This window comes from Gavialis gangeticus, unplaced genomic scaffold, assembly GCF_001723915.1.
Source record: "Gavialis gangeticus isolate Ggan-Ray unplaced genomic scaffold, GavGan_comp1, whole genome shotgun sequence".
Classification (NCBI taxonomy): Eukaryota; Metazoa; Chordata; order Crocodylia; family Gavialidae; genus Gavialis; species Gavialis gangeticus.
In genome coordinates, this window is record NW_017728993.1 from 52227423 (window position 1) to 52239870 (window position 12448).

Below are 12448 nucleotides of genomic sequence, written 5' to 3' on the forward strand. Positions count from 1 at the left end.
CCAACGCACCCCACCAGGAAGAGGCTTACGGTCCCTATACACCATGACAGGGGCTTCTTTCCCCATTGATGGCCCTGCCTCCTTGGTCCAGCGGCAGGGTGGGGGCATGACCAGAGACCATTCAGCATGACCTTTTAGGTAGGAGGACAAGGAAAGGGATTATTATCCCCTCCCTTCAGCATCTGGCAGAGGGATCGGGGGGGCTTATCCTGCAGCCCCCCAGGGGCAGAGGGGAGCCTCCTCCCTTCTCCCTGCCTAGGGGGGCCATGCCAGTCAGCATTTGCCTGTGGCCCTGATGCGGCAGCAAGGGGGAGCACCTGGCAGACCCCCCTCCCTAGCCAGATCACTCCAGCCTTCTGCCTGGGTTGGCAATGCCCCTGCTGCTGGAGCATCCAGCAGAAAAATGCAAGTCATGATGATGGGACAGGGGAGGGAGAGCAGGAAATGAACCTCTTCCTTGCTCCCTTCCAGGGCCAACATCTGCCCAGGCCCCTGTTTGTCATTGCTCCACAGTTGCAGAGAGCACAGCCTAGAAAGCATGCCAGGATTTTGGGGGACTCTGGTTTAACTTAAGCCACAAAGGGGTCTGGGACAGAAGTTGCCTGAACTAGTTAGGGCTCAGTCAGTTAAGTCTGATAAACCTAGCTGAATGTAGTATGCCAAACTGGTTTGGGCCATTTTGCGAGTGGTTGATGTTCAGTGAACTTATGTTCTGTTACAGGTTTAAACCAGTTTCTAATCACTTAAACAGGTTTATGTGTTATATCTCTCTCTAGCTTTGCTGACCAGCAAAACCCAACTGTGAGCTGATAGTTTTGTTAATACAAAGTCTTTTGGTTAGCTGACTTGACAGATAATTAACTCAACTGTACATTCACCACAACCAAAAGAACCAGAAATTCCTTTAAAAAGTAAATTTTGTACATAATCATATAATTCCAGGAGCTGTGCCTTTACCAAAAGCACCAAACATTATAACAATTCAATAGCAAGAGTTAACCACCTTGTAGCTGAAATTATTTTGCAAATAATGTTTCTACATATGGATTGTAATGTGTGGGCATAGACCATTAGGCTCATGCTTCTCTTCTCCTCAGGCTTCCTTCTGCAGAAACAGAGACCAGCTAATTTAATTGGAATTTGACTAATTGTTTCAAGAAACATTTCAGGGATAATTCTATAAAGAGACTAGACTGAGAGTGTGGGACACTAGTTGGCTGGAAAGTCGTATGCATGTCTGATTAATTTCAGATTATCATCATCATGGGCTTAAATTTTTCAGTGGTCGTTAAGTTGTAGCTGCCAGGTGCTCAGTACCTTTAGAACTAGTCAGCTACATCCCATATTTTCCTGCACAGAATACACACCTTCACCTCTCATCCCCCAAATCAGCCCCACAAAACTTGGTGCATGTGTATTAAGTGGGGAAGCTGAATTTTTGCCTAACAAAGCAGCAGCCTGATTTGATTTCTGCTCCACAGTGCAGCAGCTCTGGTATGACTATTCAGGCAGCTGAGTCAATGGCCCATTAACTCAGCAGATAATTTTTCTTCATTTCACAGATATTAAAAGTCATCTCTCCCCTCCCCCCCCTTTTTTTAAATAGTCATTTCACTAATCAAGCTAGCCTTTTTCAGGGCAGTTTTGTTGTCTGCTAGGGTTTGGGATCTCTTCTCGCATTTTACAGCTTTTGATTTTGTTTCAAGCATGATGTAGCTGTGATGGGTCAGAAATTACGCTAGAGAAAATAATTTCTTAGGGTGAAATTTTTATTATTTTAACTGCATAGTTGGTCCAAAGTTAAACAAACTTTTAGATGCAGAGACCTGACAAAGTTTCTTACTTTCAAAGTTTTATCTAACTTTGGACCAACTATATAGTTGGGATAAAGATATTGCCGTGAAAATCCTTGTGTTTCACTCTTTTCAAGATCATAGGTTTACCCATGGAGACCAGTCTTCAGCTGGGTTTTTCATTAAGCAGGAAAGGGAATAGGAGCCATCTGAAGATTAGGCTCTGTCCCTGATCTTGGCAGCCATAACTTTAAAAAATTTCTCTTCTCCATAATGCCTTTCAAAAACAAGGTGTATATTCCATTGGGCACATGCTATGTGTGAGAAAGTACAGTATGGTCCCAGGTGTGGAATGTGAAATTAAATTTTAACTACCTAATGTAAAATATACTTTTGATACTATGGACAGCCTTTAATCATCCTCCCAGAAAAGTGAGAAAGATGCATATTATTATTGCACTCATTTATATATGTGAAGTTCCAGGCATGGAAGAAAAAGATGAACACATTCAAATTTAGTTGCTTAACTTTTATCCTAACCTCTCAAAGACACTCAGCATGGTCATAGGAGTTAACAGACACTGGACAACTTACAGAATTATGAATGTTATCATTATTATTTGGTAGAGGCATCTCAACTTGATTGGGACCCCAGACACTTAAGGAATCTATACATGTGCTCTGAGGTGGAGGGGAGACACTTTAATTAGAGCAGCTGTCAGCTGCTCAAATTAGAGCCCATAATGTCATGCGTATTGAGCATCCTGTGCTTCAAAATGGCGTTGGAGCACTTTAACTAAAGCTTACTGCTATTTTGAAACATGCCAGTTAGTATGATCCAGCAGGCCCACAGCAAACTCAGTCAAGTCTGCTCTGGTGCATGCTAATTAGCATGCTTCAGAGCAGAGATCCATCACATGTACAGATGCCCTTAGCTGCTTGATGAACAGGGTTAGTGCTTTTATTCACTGCTTCTGATTAATACAACAAGAATGAAAGAAGTACACAACTTCTAAATGTCCCAAGTTGGAATCCTTAAAATGGGGGCAATTTTTTCAAATTTTCCATTTTAAAAAGTTTCTGTTCCAAAGTCTTTCAAATCAGTAGTTAAAAAGTGGCCAGATTCCACAATTTGGGTCACAAAGATTAAGTCTCTGAATGCATTACACTATAAAATTAGTTACAACTCAACATAAGCCGATAGGTAACAATGGCTGGAGAAAGGAACAATGGGAGACAGTTATTGAGAAATTGTGTGCATTAGTACCTACATATAATATTGTAATTTTTAGTTATTTCCATTACCATTACATACAGGGCTAATCAACAATAGGGTTCTATTATGCTAGGCACTACAGAAATTGAGTCATAGGCAAACTGTGCTCCACAGAGCCTATAGTCTAAATTGATATGATAGCAGGTCACACACACACACACACACACACACACACACACACACACAGAGGAAATGACAGGGAACTATGTGCAGTATGGGCCCAAAGGACAGCTATGATGCCCCCTGGTGGCTGCCTTAATCCTGCCCTGATTACCCACTCTGGCCATTTAGAGTCTTGCCATGCTGCCTTGCTTGCTGTTTGATGGTAAAAATAAAGTGGGGAAGCTGCCCCTCAGAGGCCAGCAAGCTCTAGGTACCCCAGCTTGTTCTACTCCCCTCAGGTTTAGTTCTTAGCCCTGAACAGGATTCATCTTCTCCCTCAATCTTGGCCCAAATTAGCCCCTTTGACCAAGGGCTCTGACCCATCTAGACGCCACTGACCCTGGCCAGACTACTTCTTCTTCCTTTAACTGGGATTTGGACTCTATGTGGACTGAATCACTAGTCCTCAAGTAGCTTGAGCCCTCCTAAGTCTCTAAGGCTGTAGGGCTGCTCTTTCACACCTCTAAACAGTTTGGCTTTGGCCCCATGCAGCTTACTGGGGTCACTGACCCCTGCAGGGCTCCCTCTCTGGACCTTAGCCTCTCCTACAGCAGGGTGCCTCCCTTCTCGCCCACCACGCCTTGATGTTAATTAGTTAATTGTTGTTAATCAAGCAGGAGGCTGCCCATTTTCTGCCCCAATACCAGGGGGCACTATCTGCAGCTCCATTCCTCCCCTACACCACAGCGCAAACCTCGCAGATGGCATCACATTGTTCTCACTATCATCAGTCCCTCGCACTGGACCCCAGAATCCTCCTGATTGAACCCCAACCTAGAATCCTCTCATCAGGTGGCCTTTTCCGCAGCATAGCTCCCTCAGCTGGTTCCCCTTCAGGTGTGATCCCCCCACCAGGACCTTTGGCTACTAGCCCTGGCCCACCTCCAGGCCAGTTGGAGCCCCAGGCCCTCAGCTCTGGGTGTTCCTCGCAGTGGGCTCCCTGGCCCTTTGACCCTTCTAGTCCTGGTCCTGGTCCTGGCCCCAGCATGGGCCAGTCAGGGGACACTCAGACAGGCCTGAGTCTATGGCCCTTTTCTCTCTCAGAGGGTTCACCCTCTGGGCCCTCCAAACAAAGGGTAACCCACCTGGTTGTGGGGGCTATAGGTTAAGGTGCCCCAACCCACCTTTCACTGGGGTGGTAACTGGCCTGGCATTTCCTGGGGGCTCCCACGCCACTGAGAGCCCCACCAGGCCACTCATTCCCAGCAGGGTGCAGTTTTAGGTCGTACCCAGGACCAAGAGCCTCCTATCCATCCCCTACAGCTCCTCCCTTAGCTCCAGCTGATCTCAGCAGCCCTCCAGCCAGGCAATGTTGTTGCCTCACCTCTAGCAGCAGAACTGCTCTGTTTATATGGGCAGCCCTGAATCTAAAAAGGCTGCCCTAATCAGGCACCTGGTGGCTGCTGCCTTCTGGCCCTTAAAGTGGCAGGCACCAACAGTTTCCTGCCACACCTGTCCAGGTCTGATGGTTGGACATGGCCCCAGGCCCCAAGTCCCATGCACCACCCTAGCTAAGAAGCAGCCCCACCCCCAGCCCTGCCCAACTCCCTCCCTCATAATAGGGGGGTATCAACCCCCCTCCCACAGTCTTACCTGTGGGGACCTTCTCTCCAGGCTGCCTGGTTGCCATGTGCAGGCGTGAATGCGCACATGCACATGGTGCCCCTGCCTGACCACCCTCCTCTGACTCCCCCCAGCCCCTTGCAGGCTGGAACTCTGCCAGTATACAAAGGGAAACCCACTTCCCCCCATGTTTTTCTCCTTTAAAGGAGAAAATCTGGGATTTGCTCTTTAAAATGAGAAAAATCAAGTTTTTCTGCATTTTCCTGTGGTGAACAGAGAACCTGGATCCCTGAGGATATTCAACATATAACAAGAACATAAATATGTGGACCCAGTTTTTACAACATGCTATTTTGTACAGCTTAATGGAAATGAAGTTTTTCTTTTAAGGGAATAGAGTTTTCTCAGAGGTTAATTTAGCCATTATCTCTGGAAGAGATTTTTTTCTAGGGGTAAATTAATGACCACAGTTTCATCTATTAACAATGATAAGTGAACCTAAACCCAAAGAAGTGTTCATTTTTTCTCTCTTCTATGATACACGCTGTTTGTGCTCCATGGAACTGCCATGTACGGAGCTGCTTGATTGGCTCTTTCTTTTGATAGCAAGTGCTTTTTACCATCTTCTTAATTAAGATTCTTTTAAAAAGCAAGAGTGTTCTGTGTATCATTTTGCTAGAGAACAGTGTATTACAGGGGAAACCCCCCCCCCTCTAAAATGGACAGATAGAAAAATCAGTGACGTTTTTGGGACTCTTTTACTGTCACATACAGCACCTAGACTAGTAGGAGGCTGGTACTTAAATGGGGAACCTGTTTGCTACCATGATGCAAATAAATAAGAAGATGGAAAAGAAAAAGGAAGAAATTAATCCTGAAGGGTACTTCAGTTGTGCAAGAGCTTTTCTTTGAGGTCTAATAAAGGCAACCAGGGTAAAAGAGCTAAGAACTGAAAACAGTATTCTCCTTTCTTATTTTCCCTTAACTCCAGAAGATGATCATGAGTACTATTTTACCCCTGGAGATGCTTTCTTACTACGTATTATGATATCTCCCCTCTCATCTGAATTTGATTCAGGTGGGTCAAGCTTGCAACACAAGCAATTTATAAATGCACACAGTCAATTTAGGAGCAGAAATTACTCTCGCACACTCAAATGCATAAGGGACTATGCAAATAAGTTCAGTGCAAATAAGTTCATTCTTTTTCATTCTTTCCCTCTGTTTCTTTAATTCTGCTTGATTTGCTCTGAATTAGCAGATGGCACTGGCATCCATTTGTTTCCTGAAGGCCAGAGAAGATGTTGTTTTAACATTTAATTTTAAAATCTTTAACAAAGCTTTATATCTAGAAAAAAAGAGTGATTGTGGTGGAACATATCAAACTTAAGGGTCATGATTACCTTATAGCAAACAGAAGACACATCAAGGGATTTATGTAGTCAATCTCAATCCTGTACTTAAGCTTGTATGTCAAGTTTTGTAGAAGAGTTAGTGCTAAATAATTTTTTATAGGACTTCTGCTGATGCTTGCTGGAACTGGACCTAAATGAATTCTCTATCAATCTATGTTTTTCCTCAGATGGAGTTTTATATTACAGCAGGATTTTAAAATTGTTTTTTGTCACTGGGGAACAGAGATGAAGGGGTGAGAGGAGCAGTATCCTAAACAGTCTTCACACTAAACCATTAGAAGTATTTAACTCAGATTTAAAGATTACCCAGAATTACTGTGTAACTACAGTACCATTGAGCAGGAGTGTCAAATATGCAACTCCAAGGACAGATGCAGCCCATAGAGGTGCTCCACTTGGCCCACTGGACTATCAGTGGGCCAAGGAATATGTGGGTATGGCTAGTGGTGGACATGGCCTACCACAGAATCCGGTGCCCTGGGATCCCAGTGGATACAGCCAATGATGGCAGAAGAGTGAGCAAAGGATATGTGACACAGCTGTTGGTTAGTTGGAGGTGTCTGGCCCACTGTCACTTGCACATTTCCACCATAGCTACTTGCACCATTGCAGTCATGTAGGCATCATCACAGTGTCCTTTGATCAGGGCCAGACACAGGCATGAGCAAACCAGGAGGCTGCCCAGGACTCAGAGAGAAAGGGGGCCTGAAAATGGTCATTTTTATTATAATTATCAACATTATCTCTGGCAATACTCAAAGTTTGCCCAGGGCCACCAGGAGTCTAGGTACGGTGCTGCCTCTGATGCCATGGTAGTCACTATTGCCACCATAGTGGCTCTTGCTGCCCAGACGGCCACTGCCACCTACCAATCCATGCTGGATCCATCCCTCAAGGAGCCTCATAAACTAGATCCACCCCTGCTACAGGGTCATTGTCATGATAGTTAAATACTCACCTTTATTGTTATATAATTATAATTTATTGAGAAATAATATTTTGCTTGGAAACATATGAAGGGGAGAGAAGGCAAATGGCTTCAGGAGAACATATTGTTTCTTGTCATTCTTTTTTGTTCCCTTTTGTAACCTACCAGCCAAAAAAACCCAGCTACTTTAAGTTGTTATCGCTAGTGCACAAAAGGAAACAGACTCTGGGATAAGAATTTATTGTGATGTGGTTGAAGTTGATGAGATTTCACAAGTGCATTGGGAATAAAACAGGAGGATCAGCTGCCATTTTCTACACTAGTTCTTGCACAAAAAATGATTAAGGAGTAATCTGAATAATTTGCATTAGCAAGGAACGGAATAGGAAACTTCAACAGAAAGAGGAGCTCATTTAAAGAGCTCTTGAAATGGTGTTAGAAAGCATTTCCTTTCAGCAGAGAGGGACTGAATGGAATGAGGAGCATGTTACCTTATTCTCCAAAAAGAAGCCAGCTTTTTTTTTAATCAAACCCATAAGCATTTGTGTTGTTGAGTAAAGAATCAGCTGCTTGTCTTCCTTTCCAACTGCAACAACGTTATGGAGGATAGAGGGCTATAAGAAAAATAGAAAGCTAATCTAATAGGGAAAATGTACAGCCAAATATTCATACTGATGCTAAAATTCCCTTCATGCAAACTCAAAAGGCTTTGATTTACCTGCATGTCTTAGTTTGACATTTGTCACTCACTGTAGGTAAATACTTTAGAATCTTCTTCAAAAGAGTTAAAGTTAAGTTTAATATGTTTTTGTTCACATCCCTATATAGCACCTGTTTTATATTTATATTTCCATTTCTCATTTGAAGGGAGGAGAGATAGAATGATTTTCTAAAGCCAAATTTTAAATGCCAAAAAATTAACATACAAATAGGAGCAGATGTTGCTTTCATAAAGGTTTTTAGTAAGAAAAGTCAATCCTACACACTGCATAGGTTTTGTTTCTGTTTCCCTCTGGATTTTGAAAATAATTTGTAGTACACCATGAGAGCCTTGGTGGATGGCCATCAATTTGGCAATCCAAGCCTGTCTTTAATTTTCTTTCTCTTGTTATCTTTACTCCCAAAAAACAAACATTATGTCCTCTTGTGTATGTCATGATCCACAATCTCTAGCCAGCTTATTCCCATGTACCACAGCTAATTTCAAAATTAATTCAAAACGCCAGAGTTTGAGTTACAGCTTGTTAAGTACAGCTGGCTTTGTCTGTATTTGGATTTTCTAACCCAGCTGTAATTCGGAACCAATACTCTAGTGAAACCTAAATACACTTGCTCCATTTTATGATGATGTAAGGGAGCTTTTCTTCAGTAAATCCTAGTTATAGAAATACAGGAAGTAGCGGGGGAAAAAACACTTCAAATTTTAACTGGAATAGATAGTGTGCTTAGAATTAAGTAAATGAAAGGCCTTGAACCAGGCTTGAACCCCCTTCTGAGGTTTGAAAAAATATTTGTTACCTTTTCATTTTAATATTTACACAACTCTGTTTTCTGGGTTTGATTAGAAGCAGACATAAAAGTACTCCAAGTATAGTGTCTCTGACCTATAGTTTGGATAAATTAGGTCTGGAACCAGCTGAAGAGAAGAAAACAGTCAAAGTAAAATGAACATATGAATTGCCATATCAGATGAAAGTAGTGGTTCATCTAATTCATCTCATTCAATATCCTGTCTCCAACAATGGCTAATACCAGTTGCTTCAAAGGATGATACAAGAAATCATATTGTAGGCATTTTTTTAATAATCTGACCATTGGGAAATTTCCTTTCTAACGTTATTATTTACAAGATAGCTTTTGCCATGGTATGTGAAGATTTATATCCCAAATATTTGCAATTTTATGCCTATTGATGTAACTCTGGATGGTTTCATTATTTTTATATGTGTCTAATCTTCTTCTGAAATATTTAATCCAGGGCTTTGCAGCTGGTAGCCCACAGGCCATATGTGACCTCCAGGAGGATACGCTAAAGCCCTTAAGCTCCCACTTTGGGTGCTGCTACCCACATCACTCTCCTGCTGCTGGGGTCTTCATGCTCCCCCCTCCTCAAGCTTCTGCTTCCTGTCCATATCCCTGCCCCTGGGGGCCAAGTTGGTATGGCCAGCAGGACTGAGGGAACCTACAGCTGGAGGGCTTCGGGGATCCACAGACCCCACATATAGCAGAGGGGTGCTGGCATGGTGCAGCAGTGTGTGCTTATGGAGGGAGGAGCCCATGTAGCACAGAGCAGAGGTCCTGGTGCAGCATGTGGCCCGTTCAGTGTATGGGTACAAGCTTCCAACTACTCAGAGGTTGGAAATCCCAGATTTAATCTTGTGGCAGTTAGTTCTGTAGACCAGCCATGTATTATGTGGAAAAATACAAGGAAGAAATGATGGAACATGCAGGGGTTCCAGAAAGCAGTTGTGCAAAAATGAGCCTGTTCAAGGGGGTATTTTGCTAGTTATGGGCATATTTATACTACTGCAACCTGATCCAAAACCTGACATCCATAGGAGGATTTAGCTAACTTGAAATTAGCTTTAGTTTGTGCTGTCATTACAATATCCATATCCTAGACCAGTTGCTCTCAACCTTTTTAGACTCTGGGTATCCTCTGGTGCATTCACGGCACCCTTCACAGCAGTGAATGCAACACTTGGAAAATGCCAGCTCTTAGTTTTTACTTCATTTTTGACTGCAGATAAATAATAGAGCAATAATTCTGTTTCAAAGAATTCAGAAAGACTATAACAGGTAAGAATATTATTGACATTATGGATTTCTGTTTGAAATCTCTGGGTTTATCTGGGAAATCGTGTTTTCACACCAAGCAGTATTAACATTGTGTGGCACTCTGTGGCACCCTTGAAAGAATCTCAAGGCACGGCAGATGCCCTGGTACCTTGGTTCAAAATCATTGACCAAGTATCAAACTAATGTCTGTTTTGTGGTAGTGTAGAGGAGCAATCACTTGTCTAATGGGCACAATTTGATGTATATGGACCAGACCTCCACCTCCATGACTTACAAAGACCAGAAAACAATTCTCTTTCCCCTGAATAACAGCATATATTGCTAATGACAAATAAACACATCTATACTTTAACAAATATTTTACCTTATATACATGTCTTCTTTTCAAATTTCCACCAAAACCAAACCATTTTTATCTTGTTCTCACAGGAATTTAAGAATTTATCATATTTATTAATTAATGACAGATATGGGGTTTTGCTGTTCCTGATGACATGGCATCGTCCCAAACAAGCGCATCTCTGTAGGATTTCCTTTGAAAAGGAAGGAGATAAACCAACATGTGTGCATAGTCAGTTAATGAAAACAATACAGGAGGCATAATGGTATTCCCAAGTGTGGAAATGGGGCAGAGTTGTCTCTTTTAATCATAATGAACAAAAAAAGGAGAGAGAGAAAAGACACCAGAGAAAGAGCAAAATGTTAATTAAAATACAAAACCTTCTGTTGTTTTTAAATGACATATTGGCCAAGGGCAAAATTCCAGTTTGATCCTATCAGATCAAGCCATATAGATCCTATAAACTTAATAGGAGTTATTTGGGCTCATTCCCCCTGAAGTATATGGAAAATAGACTATTCACTCATTTAAACAATTAGAGTCATTGTATATCAGAAGGATATTTATTTATTTCTTCTCTGCCATATATCCCAGACCTGATTTTATTTTCCTCCAGGAAAATTCCATTTGCTTTTTCTTACCAAAAAGTTAGCCTTTGGAATCCACAAAAAACAGTTTCAGGGACACAATAGTATCAAAGCAGATTTTAAATTTAAGTGTCCATTCCTACCTCCATATGTTGATAGCCTTAAATTTTTTAACTAACCACTAGAATGCAAAGTATGTCCATGCCATTCCCCTTATCATCAATAACTGCAGAGGTCAGTCCATTGGGACTCCTGAAATCAGTAAACACATTTCTTGCTTTGTATGTGCATCTGCGATAGTGTACAATGTAGTAGGTTGTGCAGACAGGCTGTCTGTAGTCCAGCTCACTGATCTGAACTTCTATATTTGGCTATGGGAATAAAACTTTCCAGGTCACTTTTGCAAGTGGTCATTCCATACCTGCAAAAATTCAGGAGCTCTACAGGAACTTTGATATATGCGTATTTTTATTTGGGGCCAGGGTAAAAGGGAAACAGTCAAAAATATGGGAGTATGATAGGCATGCTGTAAAAGAAATTAAGTAATGCAAACTCTAGCCCCAACTAGTAAAGATTCAGATTTTTTTTCTAGCTACAAACACTACCCACCTAAAACTCCATTCCCTGGAATGATTTATTACTATCTGGGTGGCTCTTAATTTATAGTGTGCTCTAGTTCTGATGGAATTGCACCATCAGGTGCTGCTTTAATGTGCATGAACCCAACCATCACTGTGATTTCAACTCTGTTTCTGCCAGTGCAGTAGACGAGGGATACACCACATTTACATGAATACAAGATTACTCTGAATGTATGCCAATCCTCCAGTAATTAGATTCAACGCATAGAAAAAATATAAATTTCTTATAATTTTCCATGTATGAAACCTAATTACAGGAAAGGCATCTTAAATTCATCCCCATGACTACTGCAGGTGATGTGGGGAGAGGTTATGAGGGGGTAGTAATGGGGCAGGTGGTGGGGGCAGTAATGGGGAAGGCAGTGAGGGGTAATGAAGGACAGGCAGTGGGGAGCAGGTGGTAGTTGGAGGGCAGATAGCTTACCCCCTACCACCTTCCCCACATTTACCCTACATAGTGCCTGCCCTACCACTGCAGCCTCAGGCTGCCCTGATTCCCCCATCCCCCAGTCCTCCTTGTTTCCCTTCCAAGTAACTCTTTCTTCTCACTGCCTCTGGTCCCTGCCCCAACTTCCTTCCATCTCCCCCAACCTCTATGTCTCTCTCCTCTGCCTGCCACTTTACCCACTCTTACCTTTGGTCCATGCCAATAGGCTATGGCCCTGCTGCAGCCTAGGGCATGGAGCATGGCTCTAGCCTGGCCTGTAGCAGTGGTACGGAGCCAGCACAGCTGCTATGGGGTCAAGTTGGAATTAGTTAGGGAGCTTCTGGATGGACTGGACATATTCAGGTCAGCCGGTCCAGACGATCTCCACCCTAGAGTACTAAAGGAATTGGCTGAGGTCATTGCAGGACCCCTGGCACGGCTTTATGAGCACTCGCGGTGCTCTGGTGTGGTGCCAGAGGACTGGAAGAGGGCCAATGTGGTTCCCATCTTCAAAAAG